The sequence below is a fragment of the Anomaloglossus baeobatrachus genome, assembly GCF_048569485.1.
Source record: "Anomaloglossus baeobatrachus isolate aAnoBae1 chromosome 5 unlocalized genomic scaffold, aAnoBae1.hap1 SUPER_5_unloc_3, whole genome shotgun sequence".
In the NCBI taxonomy this organism is placed as follows: Eukaryota; Metazoa; Chordata; class Amphibia; order Anura; family Aromobatidae; genus Anomaloglossus; species Anomaloglossus baeobatrachus.
The window spans coordinates 1,639,019-1,656,920 of NW_027441806.1; the positions used below are offsets into that span (position 1 = coordinate 1,639,019).

The 17,902-nt window shown below is 53.9% G+C and overlaps 1 protein-coding gene across 1 annotated transcript in view; it reads left to right on the forward strand.

The window, feature by feature from the left end:
• Positions 1-17,902, forward strand: part of LOC142259188 (uncharacterized) — a 184,596-nt gene that overhangs the window by 76,294 nt on the left and 90,400 nt on the right.

Below are 17,902 nucleotides of genomic sequence, written 5' to 3' on the forward strand. Positions count from 1 at the left end.
GCTGCACGTGCCCTGACCACACTGGAGATTACCATTATGACTAGATAGATATAGGAAAAAACAAAGAGGCTGGGGACAGGCAGGACACATTGCACTCTCCCCTCCCGCCGCCCCCAGACAAAGCATTGCACTCTCTTCCCTCCCCCCCATAGACAGAGCATTGCGCTCTCTCCCCTCCCCCCCCATAGACAGAGCATTGCGCTCTCTCCCCTCCCCCCCATAGACAGAGCATTGCGCTCTCTCCCCTCCCCCCCATAGACAGAGCATTGCGCTCTCTCCCCTCCCCCCCATAGACAGAGCATTGCGCTCTCTCCCCTCCCCCTCCATAGACAGAGCATTGCGCTCTCTCCCCTCCCCCCCATAGACAGAGCATTGCGCTCTCTCCCCTCCCCCCCATAGACAGAGCATTGCGCTCTCTCCCCTCCCCCCCATAGACAGAGCATTGCGCTCTCTCCCCTCCCCCCCATAGACAGAGCATTGCGCTCTCTCCCCTCCCCCCATAGACAGAGCATTGCGCTCTCTCCCCTCCCCCCATAGACAGAGCATTGCGCTCTCTCCCCTCCCCCCATAGACAGAGTATTGCGCTCTCTCCCCTCCCCCCCATAGACAGAGCATTGCGCTCTCTCCCCTCCCCCCCATAGACAGAGCATTGCGCTCTCTCCCCTCCCCCCCATAGACAGAGCATTGCGCTCTCTCCCCTCCCCCCCCATAGACAGAGCATTGCGCTCTCTCCCCTCCCCCCCATAGACAGAGCATTGCGCTCTCTCCCCTCCCCCCCATAGACAGAGCATTGCGCTCTCTCCCCTCCCCCCCATAGACAGAGCATTGCGCTCTCTCCCCTCCCCCCCATAGACAGAGCATTGCGCTCTCTCCCCTCCCCCCCATAGACAGAGCATTGCGCTCTCTCCCCTCCCCCCCATAGACAGAGCATTGCGCTCTCTCCCCTCCCGCCATAGACAGAGCATTGCGCTCTCTCCCCTCCCCCCATAGACAGAGCATTGCGCTCTCTCCCCTCCCCCCATAGACAGAGCATTGCGCTCTCACCCCTCCCCCCATAGACAGAGCATTGCGCTCTCTCCCCTCCCCCCATAGACAGAGCATTGCGCTCTCTCCCCTCCCCCCCTATAGACAGAGCATTGCGCTCTCTCCCCTCCCCCCCATAGACAGAGCATTGCGCTCTCTCCCCTCCCCCCATAGACAGAGCATTGCGCTCTCTCCCCTCCCCCCATAGACAGAGCATTGCGCTCTCTCCCCTCCCCCCCATAGACAGAGCATTGCGCTCTCTCCCCTCCCCCCCATAGACAGAGCATTGCGCTCTCTCCCCTCCCCCCCATAGACAGAGCATTGCGCTCTCTCCCCCCCATAGACAGAGTGTGGCACCCTGGACTAGCCAGGGGCCACAGGTAACAACACACACACACCCCCACCCCCAGCAGTTCACAGCAGTCATCCCCAGTGAGACCTGATTTCTTCCCTCGGGTTCAGACAGACACACCAGGTGGGCGGAGTTAAGCAGATAGGCACGCCCACTGAGGAGTCTAGCTGGTCTGAGGCAGGAAACAGCTCAGACAAGTCCAGGCAGAGGAAGGGAGAGGAGGAGTGCAGAGTGGCAGAAGCAGACGGGGGCCTAGGTTGGAGCCTAGGGCCCTCGTATAGCAGTCAGGCAGATGGTAGTGGCCGTCTGCGGGAGCCGGGATGACAGTCTTGGTGGAACCGTAGGTAGCTGGGGCTGGGCGGTGGCCCACCGGTACCGAAGCGGGGAGCCAGCTGGAAACCGGAGCACAGGAGAAGCGTACAAGAAGGTGCAGGAAATGACTTACACTACCAACCTGGGGTCAGGAAAAACTCCGCATCCGTCTGTGGGACCCGTCCATCCAGCCGTTTGTTTTACCAGAGACTCAGTGTACGTTACTGGCTGAGTGAGTACCATCGTGCCGTCTGGCACCGCGCTGCCCTCCCGCGACCCTGCACCTGGCCAAGCCCCGCAACCCACCAAACAGACAACAACTCCGGGCCCCGGGACTGCCAAAATCCCCCTACCCATGGAGGGGAGAGAAACATCCTAGCTGCTCCCTGTCATCGCTCCCGGGATCCCCGTATAGAGCAGCGGTGTTGCCCCAACCTCACCACACACCGTGGGTGGCGTCACAAACCGACATCCCAAACCCCAACAGACCACCCCTTTCACTCACTGGCGAGGAGCGCTGCTCGAGTCCCCGGATCCGGCCCACCGCTCGAGCCACAGAGCAGCAGCAGCCGGACCCGAGCCGCAAGCGCGGTCGAGCAGCGCAACCCCGCCCGCGACAACTTGACGTCACGAACAGGATCTTACCGCTCTACCGCCTGGTAGAAGTGCGCCTTGTGTCCTGCCGGAGGTGTCCGGCCGAAAATTTTCAGAAGCCGCCATCTTGAGCGCGAAAAGTTCCCCGCTCGAGCGTCTTCCCGAGCAGTGGAGGCGCGAAAGCCGAAGCTCCGCCCCTGAAGAGGAGGTGCCGGAAAAAGACCTAGGGGGGACGGATGGCGTCCGGCCGCATGTGAACCGCGGCTGTGGAAGCAGGGACGCCAGGACTCTGCAAGTATTTGGTTCCTGGAGCACCGCTGCACGAGATGTCCCGTCCGTCCGGCACCGCTGAAACCTCAGTGCCCATGCCCGCGGCCAACGCCCCGACCGACCCGTTACCCCTGTCACCGGTAGCGGAGCTCGCAGCGTCTGTGAGGGAGGGCCCAGACCTGGGGTCCCCAGGCCTTACATTTGTCACCGGCCCCGGCTTCCATCCCGGCCGCACCGCTGAGGACGACGGCCCCGCCTGGCCGCAACGGAGATGACGGCGGCTCCGGTAGTCCGCCCGGCCGCAACGGCAGCGAAGTACCCGTCCCGTTAACAAATCTGGGCCCGTTCCTGGACTGGGGTCAAGGGGTGCTGCCCACTTCTTAGGGGCAGCATCAGGGCCAGGTTGTTTGGGTGGGTGACTGAAGGACCCGTTCCGTTATTATTAAAAGTGTTTTATTGTTGTTGCAACGGTTGAAGTGATATGCCTCCCGTAAGGGAAGATTTCTGAACATGCTTGTTTATTTTCTTTTTCAGTTGTGAAAATAAAACCGGTGATGGACGGGCAGCCCGCGGACGGTCTGCATTTAACCAAGGGGGAATGTGGCGCCCTGGACTAGCCAGGGGCCACAGGTAACAACACACACACACCCCCACCCCCAGCAGTTCACAGCAGTCATCCCCAGTGAGACCTGATTTCTTCCCTCGGGTTCAGACAGACACACCAGGTGGGCGGAGTTAAGCAGATAGGCACGCCCACTGAGGAGTCTAGCTGGTCTGAGGCAGGAAACAGCTCAGACAAGTCCAGGCAGAGGAAGGGAGAGGAGGTGAGCAGAGTGGCAGAAGCAGACGGGGGCCTAGGTTGGAGCCTAGGGCCCTCGTATAGCAGTCAGGCAGACGGTAGTGGCCGTCTGCGGGAGCCGGGAAGACAGTCTTGGTGGAACCATAGGTAGCCGGGGCTGGGCGGTGGCCCACCGGTACCGAACCGGGGAGCCAGCTGGAAACCGGAGCACAGGAGGAGCGTACAAGAAGGTGCAGGAAAGGACTTACACTATCAACCTGGGGTCAGGAAAAACACCGCATCCGTCTGTGGGACCCGTCCATCCAGCCGTTTGTTTTACCAGAGACTCAGTGTACGTTACTGGCTGAGTGAGTACCATCGTGCCGTCTGGCACCGCGCTGCCCTCCCGCGACCCTGCACCTGGCCAAGCCCCGCAACCCACCAAACAGACAACAACTCCGGGCCCCGGGACTGCCAAATCCCCCTACCCACGGAGGGGAGAGAAACATCCTAGCTGCTCCCTGTCATCGCTCCCGGGATCCCCGTATAGAGCAGCGGTGGTGCCCCAACCTCACCACACACCGTGGGTGGCGTCACAAACCGACATCCCAAACCCCAACAGACCACCCCTTTCACTCACGGGCGAGGAGCGCCGCTCGAGTCCCCGGATCCAGCCCACCGCTCGAGCCACCGAGCAGCAGCCGGACCCGAGCCGCAAGCGCGGTCGAACAGCGCACCCCCCACCCGCGACAAGAGCATTGCACTCTCTCCCCCCCCATAGACACAGCATCACTCTCTCCCCCCCATAAACACAGCATCGCACTCTCCCCCCCCCCCATAGACGGAGCATCGCACTCTCTTCCCCCCCCATAGACGGAGCATCGCACTCTTCCCCCCCCATAGACGGAGCATCGCACTCTCTCCCCCCCCCCCCATAGACGGAGCATCGCACTCTCTCCCCCCCCCCATAGACGGAGCATCGCACTCTCTCCCCCCCCATAGACGGAGCATCGCACTCTCTCCCCCCCCCATAGACGGAGCATCGCACTCTCTCCCCCCCCATAGACGGAGCATCGCACTCTCCCCCCCCCATAGACGGAGCATCGCACTCTCCCCCCCCCATAGACGGAGCATCGCACTCTCCCCCCCCCATAGACGGAGCATCGCACTCTCCCCCCCCCCATAGACGGAGCATCGCACTCTCCCCCCCCCCCCCATAGACGGAGCATCGCACTCTCCCCCCCCCCATAGACGGAGCATCGCACTCTCCACCCCCCATAGACGGAGCATCGCACTCTCCCCCCCCCCATAGACGGAGCATCGCACTCTCCCCCCCCCATAGACGGAGCATCGCACTCTCCCCCCCCATAGACGGAGCATCGCACTCTCCCCCCCCATAGACGGAGCATCGCACTCTCCCCCCCCCCATAGACAGAGCATCGCACTCTCCCCCCCCCATAGACGGAGCATCGCACTCTCCCCCCCCCATAGACGGAGCATCGCACTCTCCCCCCCCCATAGACGGAGCATCGCACTCTCCCCCCCATAGACGGAGCATCGCACTCTCCCCCCCCCATAGACGGAGCATCGCACTCTCACCCCCCCCATAGACGGAGCATCGCACTCTCACCCCCCCCATAGACGGAGCATCGCACTCTCTCCCCCCCATAGACGGAGCATCGCACTCTCTCCCCCCCCATAGACAGAGCATCGCACTCTCTCCCCCCCCCCCATAGACAGAGCATCGCACTCTCTCCCCCCCATAGACAGAGCATCGCACTCTCTCCCCCCCATAGACAGAGCATCGCACTCTCTCCCCCCCCCATAGACAGAGCATCGCACTCTCTCCCCCCCATAGACAGAGCATCGCACTCTCTCCCCCCCATAGACAGAGCATCGCACTCTCTCCCCCCCATAGACAGAGCATCGCACTCTCTCCCCCCCCCATAGACAGAGCATCGCACTCTCTCCCCCCCCCATAGACAGAGCATCGCACTCTCTCCCCCCCCCATAGACAGAGCATCGCACTCTCCCCCCCCATAGACAGAGCATCGCACTCTCTCCCCCCCCATAGACAGAGCATCGCACTCTCCCCCCCCCATAGACAGAGCATCGCACTCTCCCCCCCCCATAGACAGAGCATCGCACTCTCTCCCCCCCATAGACAGAGCATCGCACTCTCTCCCCCCCATAGACAGAGCATCGCACTCTCTCCCCCCATAGACAGAGCATCGCACTCTCTCCCCCCATAGACAGAGCATCGCACTCTCTCCCCCCCATAGACAGAGCATCGCACTCTCCCCCCCATAGACAGAGCATCGCACTCTCTCCCCCCCATAGACAGAGCATCGCACTCCCCCCCCCATAGACAGAGCATCGCACTCTCCCCCCCCCATAGACAGAGCATCGCACTCTCTCCCCCCCATAGACAGAGCATCGCACTCTCTCCCCCCATAGACAGAGCATCGCACTCTCTCCCCCCCATAGACAGAGCATCGCACTCCCCCCCCCATAGACAGAGCATCGCACTCTCCCCCCCCCATAGACAGAGCATCGCACTCTCTCCCCCCCATAGACAGAGCATCGCACTCCCCCCCCCCATAGACAGAGCATCGCACTCTCCCCCCCCATAGACAGAGCATCGCACTCTCTCCCCCCCATAGACAGAGCATCGCACTCTCTCCCCCCATAGACAGAGCATCGCACTCTCTCCCCCCCATAGACAGAGCATCGCACTCCCCCCCCCATAGACAGAGCATCGCACTCTCCCCCCCCCATAGACAGAGCATCGCACTCTCTCCCCCCCATAGACAGAGCATCGCACTCCCCCCCCCCATAGACAGAGCATCGCACTCTCCCCCCCCATACAGACAATCGCACTCTCTCCCCCCCATAGACAGAGCATCGCACTCTCTCCCCCCCATAGACAGAGCATCGCACTCTCTCCTCCCCCATAGACAGAGCATCGCACTCTCTCCCCCCCATAGACAGAGCATCGCACTCTCTCCCCCCCATAGACAGAGCATCGCACTCTCTCCTCCCCCATAGACAGAGCATTACACTCCCCCCATCATAGACAGATATTGCACTCTCTCCCCCAAAGACAGAGCATTGCACCTACTGCTGCACACTATTGCACCCACAGACATTGACCTACAATCCCTTTTTACTACCCCCCTCCTCTATTATATCTATTGTAATCCCCTCTGTGCCCACGTGCACTGAGAATAGACATTGTTTTTCTGTCTGGAAAGGTCAGGCAGGAACCATCAGGCTGCATTATGTACACGCCCCATCACATGACCAGTGACGTCATACCTGGCTGGAGCCCGTACATTCTAGCACCTACTCTGCCGGTTTTTTCTTTTTTTCTTTGCTTCTCGGTCCCAGATCTACACTGAGGAAGCCCCGCCCCTTCCTGTGACGGTTTCCCCTCAACTCCATGCTACACGTTACCGTGCGGCTCTGCAGGTGGGAGTTTCTCCATGTGTATGAGCACATTGTATATAGAGGATATATGGAGATCAGGTATATAGGAGGCTGTGTGGCAGATCATAGAGTATATGGGGCTTATACTGTATATAGGAAGCTGTGTGGGGGCTTATACTGTATATAGGGAGGCTGTGTGGGGGCTTATACTGTATATAGAGAGGCTGTGTGGGGGCTTATATTGTATATAGAGAGGCTGTGTGGGGGCTTATACTGTATATAGAGAGGCTGTGTGGGGGCTTATACTGTATATAGAGAGGCTGTGTGGGGGCTTATACTGTATATAGGGAGGCTGTGTGGGGGGGTTATACTGTATATAGAGAGGCTGTGTGGGGGCTTATACTGTATATAGGGAGGCTGTGTGGGGGCTTATACTCTATATAGAGAGGCTGTGGGGGGCTTATACTGTATATAGAGGGGCTGTGTGGGGGCTTATACTGTATATAGAGAGGCTGTGTGGGGGCTTATACTGTATATAGGGAGGCTGTGTGGGGGTTATACTGTATATAGAGAGGCTGTGTGGGGGCTTATACTGTATATAGAGAGGCTGTGTGGGGGCTTATACTGTATATAGAGAGGCTGTGTGGGGCTTATACTGTATATAGAGAGGCTGTGTGGGGCTTATACTGTATATAGAGAGGCTGTGTGGGGCTTATACTGTATATAGAGAGGCTGTGTGGGGGCTTATACTGTATATAGAGAGGCTGTGTGGGGCTTATACTGTATATAGAGAGGCTGTGTGGGGGCTTATACTGTATATAGAGAGGCTGTGTGGGGGCTTATACTGTATATAGGAGGCTGTGTGGGGCTTATACTGTATATAGGAGGCTGTGTGGCAGATCATAGAGTATATGGGGCTTATACTGTATATAGGGAAGCTGTGTGGGGGCTTATACTGTATATAGAGAGGCTGTGTGGGGCTTATACTGTATATAGAGAGGCTGTGTGGGGCTTATACTGTATATAGAGAGGCTGTGTGGGGGCTTATACTGTATATAGAGAGGCTGTGTGGGGCTTATACTGTATATAGGAGGCTGTGTGGGGGTTATACTGTATATAGAGAGGCTGTGTGGGGGCTTATACTGTATATAGGGAAGCTGTGTGGGGGCTTATACTGTATATAGAGAGGCTGTGTGGGGCTTATACTGTATATAGAGAGGCTGTGTGGGGCTTATACTGTATATAGAGAGGCTGTGTGGGGGCTTATACTGTATATAGAGAGGCTGTGTGGGGCTTATACTGTATATAGGAGGCTGTGTGGGGGTTATACTGTATATAGAGAGGCTGTGTGGGGGCTTATACTGTATATAGGGAGGCTGTGTGGGGCTTATACTGTATATAGAGAGGCTGTGTGGGGGGTTATACTGTATATAGAGAGGCTGTGTGGGGGCTTATACTGTATATAGGAGGCTGTGTGGGGGCTTATACTGTATATAGAGAGGCTGTGTGGGGCTTATACTGTATATAGAGAGGCTGTGTGGGGCTTATACTGTATATAGGGAGGCTGTGTGGGGGGTTATACTGTATATAGGGAGGCTGTGTGGGGGCTTATACTGTATATAGGGAGGCTGTGTGGGGGCTTATACTGTATATAGGGAGGCTGTGTGGGGGCTTATACTGTATATAGGGAGGCTGTGTGGGGGCTTATACTGTATATAGGGAGGCTGTGTGGGGGCTTATACTGTATATAGGGAGGCTGTGTGGGGGCTTATACTGTATATAGGGAGGCTGTGTGGGGGCTTATACTGTATATAGGGAGGCTGTGTGGGGGCTTATACTGTATATAGGGAGGCTGTGTGGGGGCTTATACTGTATATAGGGAGGCTGTGTGGGGGCTTATACTGTATATAGGGAGGCTGTGTGGGGGCTTATACTGTATATAGGGAGGCTGTGTGGGGGCTTATACTGTATATAGGGAGGCTGTGTGGGGGCTTATACTGTATATAGGGAGGCTGTGTGGGGGCTTATACTGTATATAGGGAGGCTGTGTGGGGGCTTATACTGTATATAGGGAGGCTGTGTGGGGGCTTATACTGTATATAGGGAGGCTGTGTGGGGGCTTATACTGTATATAGGGAGGCTGTGTGGGGGCTTATACTGTATATAGGGAGGCTGTGTGGGGGCTTATACTGTATATAGGGAGGCTGTGTGGGGGCTTATACTGTATATAGGGAGGCTGTGTGGGGGCTTATACTGTATATAGGGAGGCTGTGTGGGGGCTTATACTGTATATAGGGAGGCTGTGTGGGGGCTTATACTGTATATAGGGAGGCTGTGTGGGGGCTTATACTGTATATAGGGAGGCTGTGTGGGGGCTTATACTGTATATAGGGAGGCTGTGTGGGGGCTTATACTGTATATAGGGAGGCTGTGTGGGGGCTTATACTGTATATAGGGAGGCTGTGTGGGGGCTTATACTGTATATAGGGAGGCTGTGTGGGGGCTTATACTGTATATAGGGAGGCTGTGTGGGGGCTTATACTGTATATAGGGAGGCTGTGTGGGGGCTTATACTGTATATAGGGAGGCTGTGTGGGGGCTTATACTGTATATAGGGAGGCTGTGTGGGGGCTTATACTGTATATAGGGAGGCTGTGTGGGGGCTTATACTGTATATAGGGAGGCTGTGTGGGGGCTTATACTGTATATAGGGAGGCTGTGTGGGGGCTTATACTGTATATAGGGAGGCTGTGTGGGGGCTTATACTGTATATAGGGAGGCTGTGTGGGGGCTTATACTGTATATAGGGAGGCTGTGTGGGGGCTTATACTGTATATAGGGAGGCTGTGTGGGGGCTTATACTGTATATAGGGAGGCTGTGTGGGGGCTTATACTGTATATAGGGAGGCTGTGTGGGGGCTTATACTGTATATAGGGAGGCTGTGTGGGGGCTTATACTGTATATAGGAGGCTGTGTGGGGGCTTATACTGTATATAGGAGGCTGTGTGGGGGCTTATACTGTATATAGGAGGCTGTGTGGGGGCTTATACTGTATATAGGGAGGCTGTGTGGGGACTTATACTGTATATAGGGAGGCTGTGTGGGGGACTTATACTGTATATAAGGAGGCCGTGTGGGGACTTATACTGTATATAAGGAGGCCGTGTGGGGGCTTATACTGTATATAAGGAGGCCGTGTGGGGGATTATACTGTATATAAGGAGGCCGTGTGGGGGCTTATACTGTATATAGGAGACCGTGTGGGGGCTTATACTGTATATAGGGAGGCCGTGTGGGGGCTTATACTGTATATAGGAGGCCGTGTGGGGGCTTATACTGTATATAGGGAGGCCGTGTGGGGGCTTATACTGTATATAGGGAGGCCGTGTGGGGCTTATACTGTATATAGGGGGGCCGTGTGGGGGCTTATACTGTATATAGGGGGGCCGTGTGGGGGCTTATACTGTATATAGGGGGGCCGTGTGGGGGCTTATACTGTATATAGGGGGGCCGTGTGGGGGCTTATACTGTATATAGGGGGGCCGTGTGGGGGCTTATACTGTATATAGGGGGGCCGTGTGGGGGCTTATACTGTATATAGGGGGGCCGTGTGGGGGCTTATACTGTATATAGGGAGGCTGTGGTGGGGGCTTATACTGTATATAGGGGGGCCGTGTGGGGGCTTATACTGTATATAGGGAGGCTGTGGTGGGGGCTTATACTGTATATAGGGAGGCTGTGGTGGGGGCTTATACTGTATATAGGGAGGCTGTGGTGGGGGCTTATACTGTATATAGGGAGGCTGTGGTGGGGGCTTATACTGTATATAGGGAGGCTGTGGTGGGGGCTTATACTGTATATAGGGAGGCTGTGGTGGGGGCTTATACTGTATATAGGGAGGCTGTGGTGGGGGCTTATACTGTATATAGGGAGGCTGTGGTGGGGGCTTACAGGGCCGGCGCCAGCACCCGGCAAACCCGGTCAAATGCCGGGGCCCTGAGCTGCCGGGGGGGCCCACTCGCGGTGGCAGGAGTGGCGCACCGCTACTCAGGGGGGCCAGGTGGCCGTGCTGTCACCGCCCCCCCGCCGAGGATCGCGCTTTCAATTGCATCGGCATCGCAGGTGCCGATACAATTGAAAGCAATGATGAGAGAGTGAGCGGCGCGCTCTCTCTCTTATCATTCTCCCCGCTGTGACTGTCGGCGTTCTTCTGACAGCTCTGCAGAGGACCGCGGTGACGTCATCACTTCGCGCCTGCTAAGGTCAGAGCGAGCGTCAGCAATGGACGACGCGCCGAGGAGACCGGATCAGTGGGGGAACGAGTGAGCCGCCCCTCTACTGACACTGGGCTCCCCTGACTCACAGGCCGGCCACTACACAGCGGCACTAGTACACATAGGGGCCCGGCAGCCGCTCTGCAGAGCCGGCTGCCGGGCCCCTATGTGTAGTGCCGCTGTGTAGTAGCCGACAATGCGACCGTCAGGGGAGCCCAGTGTCAGTAGAGGGGCCCCTGACCTGGAGAGGCCCACCAGCCGTTTCTGAGCTGCAGGAGAGCTCCTGACCTGCACAGAAGACTGAATAATCCATCCTGCAGGACCTGCGATGATGTCACGCCCATGTGACTGTGTGGGAGGAGACACAGGATGCCGGGCAGAAAGCAAAGATACTGAATCCTGAAGGAGATTTGGACACATGACTGGTAATAAGAAAAGAGGGGACATGAGGGGGAGGGGGGCTGCAGGGTGAGTGGCATATGAGGGCTGCAGACTGTGACAGAAGGATGTGAAGGAGTGCAGAGTGTTTGAGAGGGGTAAGTTGGGGTACAGGCAGGGTGAGATATGTGGGCAGGGTGTGTGAGATATGGGGGTGTAGTGTGTGTGATCTGGGGGTGCAGGCTGTGTGAGATGTGGGGGTGTAGTGTGTATGATATGGGGGTGCAGGCTGTATGGGGAGCAGGGTGTGTGAGATATGGGGGTGTAGTGTGTGTGATTTGGGGGGTGCAGGCTGTATGGGGAGCAGGGTGTGTGACATATGGGGGTGTAGTGTGTGATCTGGGGGGTGCAGGCTGTATGGGGAGCAGGGTGTGTGAGATATGGGGGTGTAGCGTGTGTGATCTGGGGGGTAAAGGCTGTATGGGGAGCAGGGTGTGTGAGATATGGGGGTGTAGTGTGTGATATCGGGGTGCAGGCTGTATGGGGAGCAGGGTGTGTGACATATGGGGGTGTAGTGTGTGTGATATGGGGGGTGCAGGCTGTATGGGGAGCAGGGTGTGTGAGATATGGGGGTGTAGTGTGTGTGATATGGGGGTGCAGGCTGTATGGGGAGCAGGTTGTGTGACATATGGGGATGTAGCGTGTGTGATATGGGGGGTGCAGGCTGTATGGGGAGCAGTGTGTGTGATATATGGGGGTGTAGTGTGTGTGATCTGGGGGGTGCAGGCTGTATGGGGAGCAGGGTGTGTGACATATGGGGGTGTAGTGTGTGTGATATGGGGGTGCAGGCTGTATGGGGAGCAGGGTGTGTGAGATATGGGGGCAGGGGAGTAACTACCGCGGTCGCAGGGGTCGGAAGGAGAAGAGAGGTACTTGTTTTTTTATTTTGCTGGCTGCATGACACATGGAGGCCTGGGGGTGCTGGCTGCATGATACATGGAGGTCTATGGGACTACATAATAAACATGAAGGACACCTTATACATGGACTAGGGGTGCATTATACATGGAGGAGTATGGGGCTGCATAATACAATATGATGATTTATGGCGCTACATTATAATACATATAGGACTATGGGGGCTACATTATAATATATGGAGGCTACCTTATACATGGACTATGGGTGTGCGTTATAAAACTGGAGGCCTATGTGGTGCAGTATAATATATGGAGGACTATGTGGTGCAGTATAATATATGGAGGCCTATGTGGTGCAGTATAATATATGGAGGACTATGGTGCAGTATAATATATGGAGAACTATGGGGTGAATTATAATACATGGAGAACTTTGGGGAAATGCATTGTAATACATGGAGAACTATGGGAGTGCATTCTAATATATCAAGGGTTATGTGGGACCCTTTATATTATACGGAAGGCTATGTGGGGGCCATTATAGTATTTGGAGATCTATATACAAGGGGGGACAAAGATACAAGTATGGGATGGAAATGTTTTGTCCTGAGGGAAAAAGGCTCTTTCCCTCAGCACCCAGCTTTCCCATGCTCTGATATGGGAAAGCTGGGTGCTGAGGGAAAGATGTATAGCAGAGCATGGGGAAGCAGGGTACTGATAGAGGGATTTCAGATCATGGGAAACCTGGGTGCTGAGGGTAAGAGCCAAGTGTCAGCGTCATTATCCTGTACCCCAAGTGTCAGTGTCATTATTCCGTACCCTAAGTCTCGGTGTACGTGGAGGGGGGCCCCGGTCCAAATTTTGCACCAGGGCCCATCAAACTCTAGTTACGCCACTGAGTATTAATCACTGTATCCTACATGAGGGTGCCTACTGCTATCTGGCTCTGCACTGTGCTGTATACAGGCTGTGCTATGTTATATAGCACAGCCTGTATATAGCAGAGTGCAGAGCCAGATAGCAATAGGCACCCTCATGTAGCATACAGCTTGTATATAGCCTATATACAAGCTGTATGCTACATGAGAGTGCCTATTGCTATCCGGCTCTGCACTGTGCTATATACAGGCTGTGCTATATACAAGCTGTATGCTACATGAGGGTGCCTAATGCTATCTGGCTCTGCACTGTGCTGTCTGGGTCTGCACTGTACTATATACAGTTAGGTCCAGAAATATTTGGACAGAGACACAAGTTTTGTTATTTTAGCTGTTTCCAAAAACATGTTCAGAAATACAATTATATATATAATATGGGCTGAAAGTGCACACTCCCAGCTGCAATATGAGAGTTTTCACATCCAAATCGGAGAAAGGGTTTAGGAATCATAGCTCTGTAATGCATAGCCTCCTCTTTTTCAAGGGACCAAAAGTAATTGGACAAGGGACTCTAAGGGCTGCAATTAACTCTGAAGGCGTCTCCCTTGTTAACCTGTAATCAATGAAGTAGTTAAAAGGTCTGGGGTTGATTACAGGTGTGTGGTTTTGCATTTGGAAGTTGTTGCTGTGACCAGACAACATGCGGTCTAAGGAACTCTCAATTGAGGTGAAGCAGAACATCCTGAGGCTGAAAAAAAAGAAAAAATCCATCAGAGAGATAGCAGACATGCTTGGAGTAGCAAAATCAACAGTCGGGTACATTCTGAGAAAAAAGGAATTGACTGGTGAGCTTGGGAACTCAAAAAGGCCTGGGCGTCCACGGATGACAACAGTGGTGGATGATCGCCGCATACTTTCTTTGGTGAAGAAGAACCCGTTCACAACATCAACTGAAGTCCAGAACACTCTCAGTGAAGTAGGTGTATCTGTCTCTAAGTCAACAGTAAAGAGAAGACTCCATGAAAGTAAATACAAAGGGTTCACATCTAGATGCAAACCATTCATCAATTCCAAAAATAGACAGGCCAGAGTTAAATTTGCTGAAAAACACATCATGAAGCCAGCTCAGTTCTGGAAAAGTATTCTATGGACAGATGAGACAAAGATCAACCTGTACCAGAATGATGGGAAGAAAAAAGTTTGGAAAAGAAAGGGAACGGCACATGATCCAAGGCACACCACATCCTCTGTAAAACATGGTGGAGGCAACGTGATGGCATGGGCATGCTTTCAATGGCACTGGGTCACTTGTGTTTATTGATGACATAACAGCAGACAAGAGTAGCCGGGTGAATTCTGAAGTGTACCGGGATATACTTTCAGCCCAGATTCAGCCAAATGACGCAAAGTTGATCGGACGGCGCTTCATAGTACAGATGGACAATGACCCCAAGCATACAGCCAATGCTACCCAGGAGTTCATGAGTGCAAAAAAGTGGAACATTCTGCAATGGCCAAGTCAATCACCAGATCTTAACCCAATTGAGCATGCATTTCACTTGCTCAAATCCAGACTTAAGACGGAAAGACCCACAAACAAGCAAGACCTGAAGGCTGCGGCTGTAAAGGCCTGGCAAAGCATTAAGAAGGAGGAAACCCAGCGTTTGGTGATGTCCATGGGTTCCAGACTTAAGGCAGTGATTGCCTCCAAAGGATTTGCAACAAAATATTGAAAATAAAAATATTTTATTTGGGTTTGGTTTATTTGTCCAATTACTTTTGACCTCCTAAAATGTGGAGTGTTTGTAAAGAAATGTGTACAATTCCTACAATTTCTATCAGATATTTTTGTTCAAACCTTCAAATTAAACGTTACAATCTGCACTTGAATTCTGTTGCAGAGGTTTCATTTCAAATCCAATGTGGTGGCATGCAGAGCCCAACTCGCGAAAATTGTGTCACTGTCCAAATATTTCTGGACCTAACTGTAGGTCTGTGTACTACATGAGGCTACCGAATGCTATCTGGCTCTGCACTGTGGTATATAGGGGCTGTATACTACATGAGGGTGCCTAATGCTATCTGACTCTGCAATGTACTATATAGGGCCTCTGCACTACATGAGGGTGCTTAATGTTATATATATGCACTGTGGTATTTAGGGGCTGTATACTACATGAGGGTGCCTAATGCTATATGGGGGCTGCTTAATGTTATATGGGGGCTGCATAGTGCATATGGGGGCTACATAATACTATATGGAGGACAATGGGGCCTTCATAACACAATATGGGGGCTGCAAACTACTATACCCCCAGAGTTGTATGTCCCCTCCACCCAGGTGCTGTTTACCCCCTCAGAGCTGTATGTTCCCTCCACCCAGGTGCTTAATGTCCCCCCCCCCCCCACCCCAGAGCTGTATACCCCCAGAGCTGCATGTCACCCCCCCCACCTCACAGCTGTTTGTCCCCCCCCACCTCAGTCACTGCCCTCCTCTAGAGCTGTATGCCCCCCATTGCTGTATACCCCTTTCCTCAGTAATATATATTCCCCCAGTAATGTGTTTGTCCCCAGCCTCTCTTGTGATGTATATACAGCAGTGTAAGTGTGCTCTATGTGCGGCCATGTCTGTTAGACAAGCCAGGAGGTGAGTGAGGCTGTTGCCGGCTTGCCAATATTAGAAATATATATACAGGATAAATATATAAAAATAGTGTGTGTGTGTGTGTGTGTGTGTGTGTGTGTGTGTGTGTGTGTGTGTGCATGTATGATGTGTATCTATGTATGTCAGTGTATATGACTGTGTCTAGATTTATGTCTATTTATATGTGTTTTTGTGAATTTCTCTTTAAATATGAATGTGTACGTATGCCTGTATGTGTATGTATCTGTGCATGTCTATGTGTGGATGGGGCCCACTGAGACTCTTTCGCCCAGGGCCCACAAAAACTTGGAGCCGGCCCTGGGGGCTTATACTGTATATAGGGAGGCTGTGGTGGGGGCTCATACTGTATATAGGGAGGCTGTGGTGGGGGCTCATACTGTATATAGGGAGGCTGTGTTGGGGGCTCATACCGTATATAGAGAGGCTGTGGTGGCGGCTCTTACCGTATATAGGGGGGGCTGTGTGGGGGCTCTTACCGTATATAGGGGGGGCTGTGTGGGGGCTCGTACCGTATATAGGGGGGGCTGTGTGGGGGGCTCGTACCGTATATAGGGGGGAGCTGTGTGGGGGCTCGTACCGTATATAGGGGGGGGGGGGGCGCTGTGTGGGGGCTTGTACCGTATATAGGGGGGGGGCTGTGTGGGGGCTCGTACCGTATATGGGGGGGGGGGGGGCTGTGTGGGGGCTCGTACCGTATATGGGGGGGGGGGGGGCTGTGTGGGGGCTCGTACCGTATATGGGGGGGGGGGGGCTGTGTGGGGGCTCGTACCGTATATGGGGGGGGGGGCTGTGTGGGGGCTCGTACCGTATATGGGGGGGGGGCTGTGTGGGGGCTCGTACCGTATATTGGGGGGGGCTGTGTGGGGGCTCGTACCGTGTATAGGGGGGCTGTGTGGGGGCTCGTACCGTATATAGAGGCTGTGTGGGGGCTTATACTGTTTACAGGGGTCTGTATGTAGTTCATATGGTATATAGGATATACAGTGTGTCCACCCATATCCTGTCAATCGGCATTAACTTGAGAACGGCGGCAGCTATAGGCATAGAAGTGGTGTCTAGGTATAGTAAAGTAGCCATGCGTTACGCAATGAAACCACCTATAGCGCCACCTGGTGGAAAACAACGGAGTTAGCATTTTTATCTCGAAACTGAACGAGATAGAGAAAAAAAGTGAATTACAAATCTGTAGGGCATCATCAATTCAATACAAATCGACACCTTGCATACAGAAATACTATGGTTAGAATGTGTAAAACTCACAAGGCTGCGGACGTGAAGCGATACCTCATGGAGACCTTCCTACAAGTCATTGGGTATGGTGGCTGTGTGGAGTGGCCTCCACGCTCACCTGACCTGACCCCATTGGACTTCTTTCTGTGAGGTCACATCAAACAGCAGGTGTATGCGACCCCTCCACCAACATCGCAGGACCTACAACGACGTATCACAGATGCTTGTGCAAACGTGTCACCTACCATATTGCACAACGTGCAGCAAGATACAGTATGCTGTCCAGAATCCAGATGAGCATTGCAGCTGACGGGGGCCACTTTCAGCATCAAATTTAAATGAGCGCCATATACGTGACCAGCATTCAATGTTTTGGGGGATCATGGGTTTCATATCATAGCATTTCTGTATGCAAGGTGTCGATTCGTATTGAATTGATGATGCCCCAGAAAGAAAAGACCAATGGGGTCAGGTCAGGTGAGCGTGGAGGCCACTCCACGCAGCCACCATACCAAATGACTTGTAGGAAGGTCTCCATGAGGTATCGCTTCACGTCCGCAGTCTTGTGAGGTTTACACGTTGTAATCATAGCATTGCTGTATGGAAGGTGTTGATTCGTATTGAATTGATGATGCCCTACAACTTTGTAATTCACTTTTTTTCTCTTATCTCGTTCAGTTTTCGAGATAAAAATGCTAACTCCGTTGTTTTCCACCAGGTGGCGCTATAGGTGGTTTCATTGCGTAGCGCATGGCTACTTTAGTATACCTAGACACCACTTCTATGCTTATAGCTGTC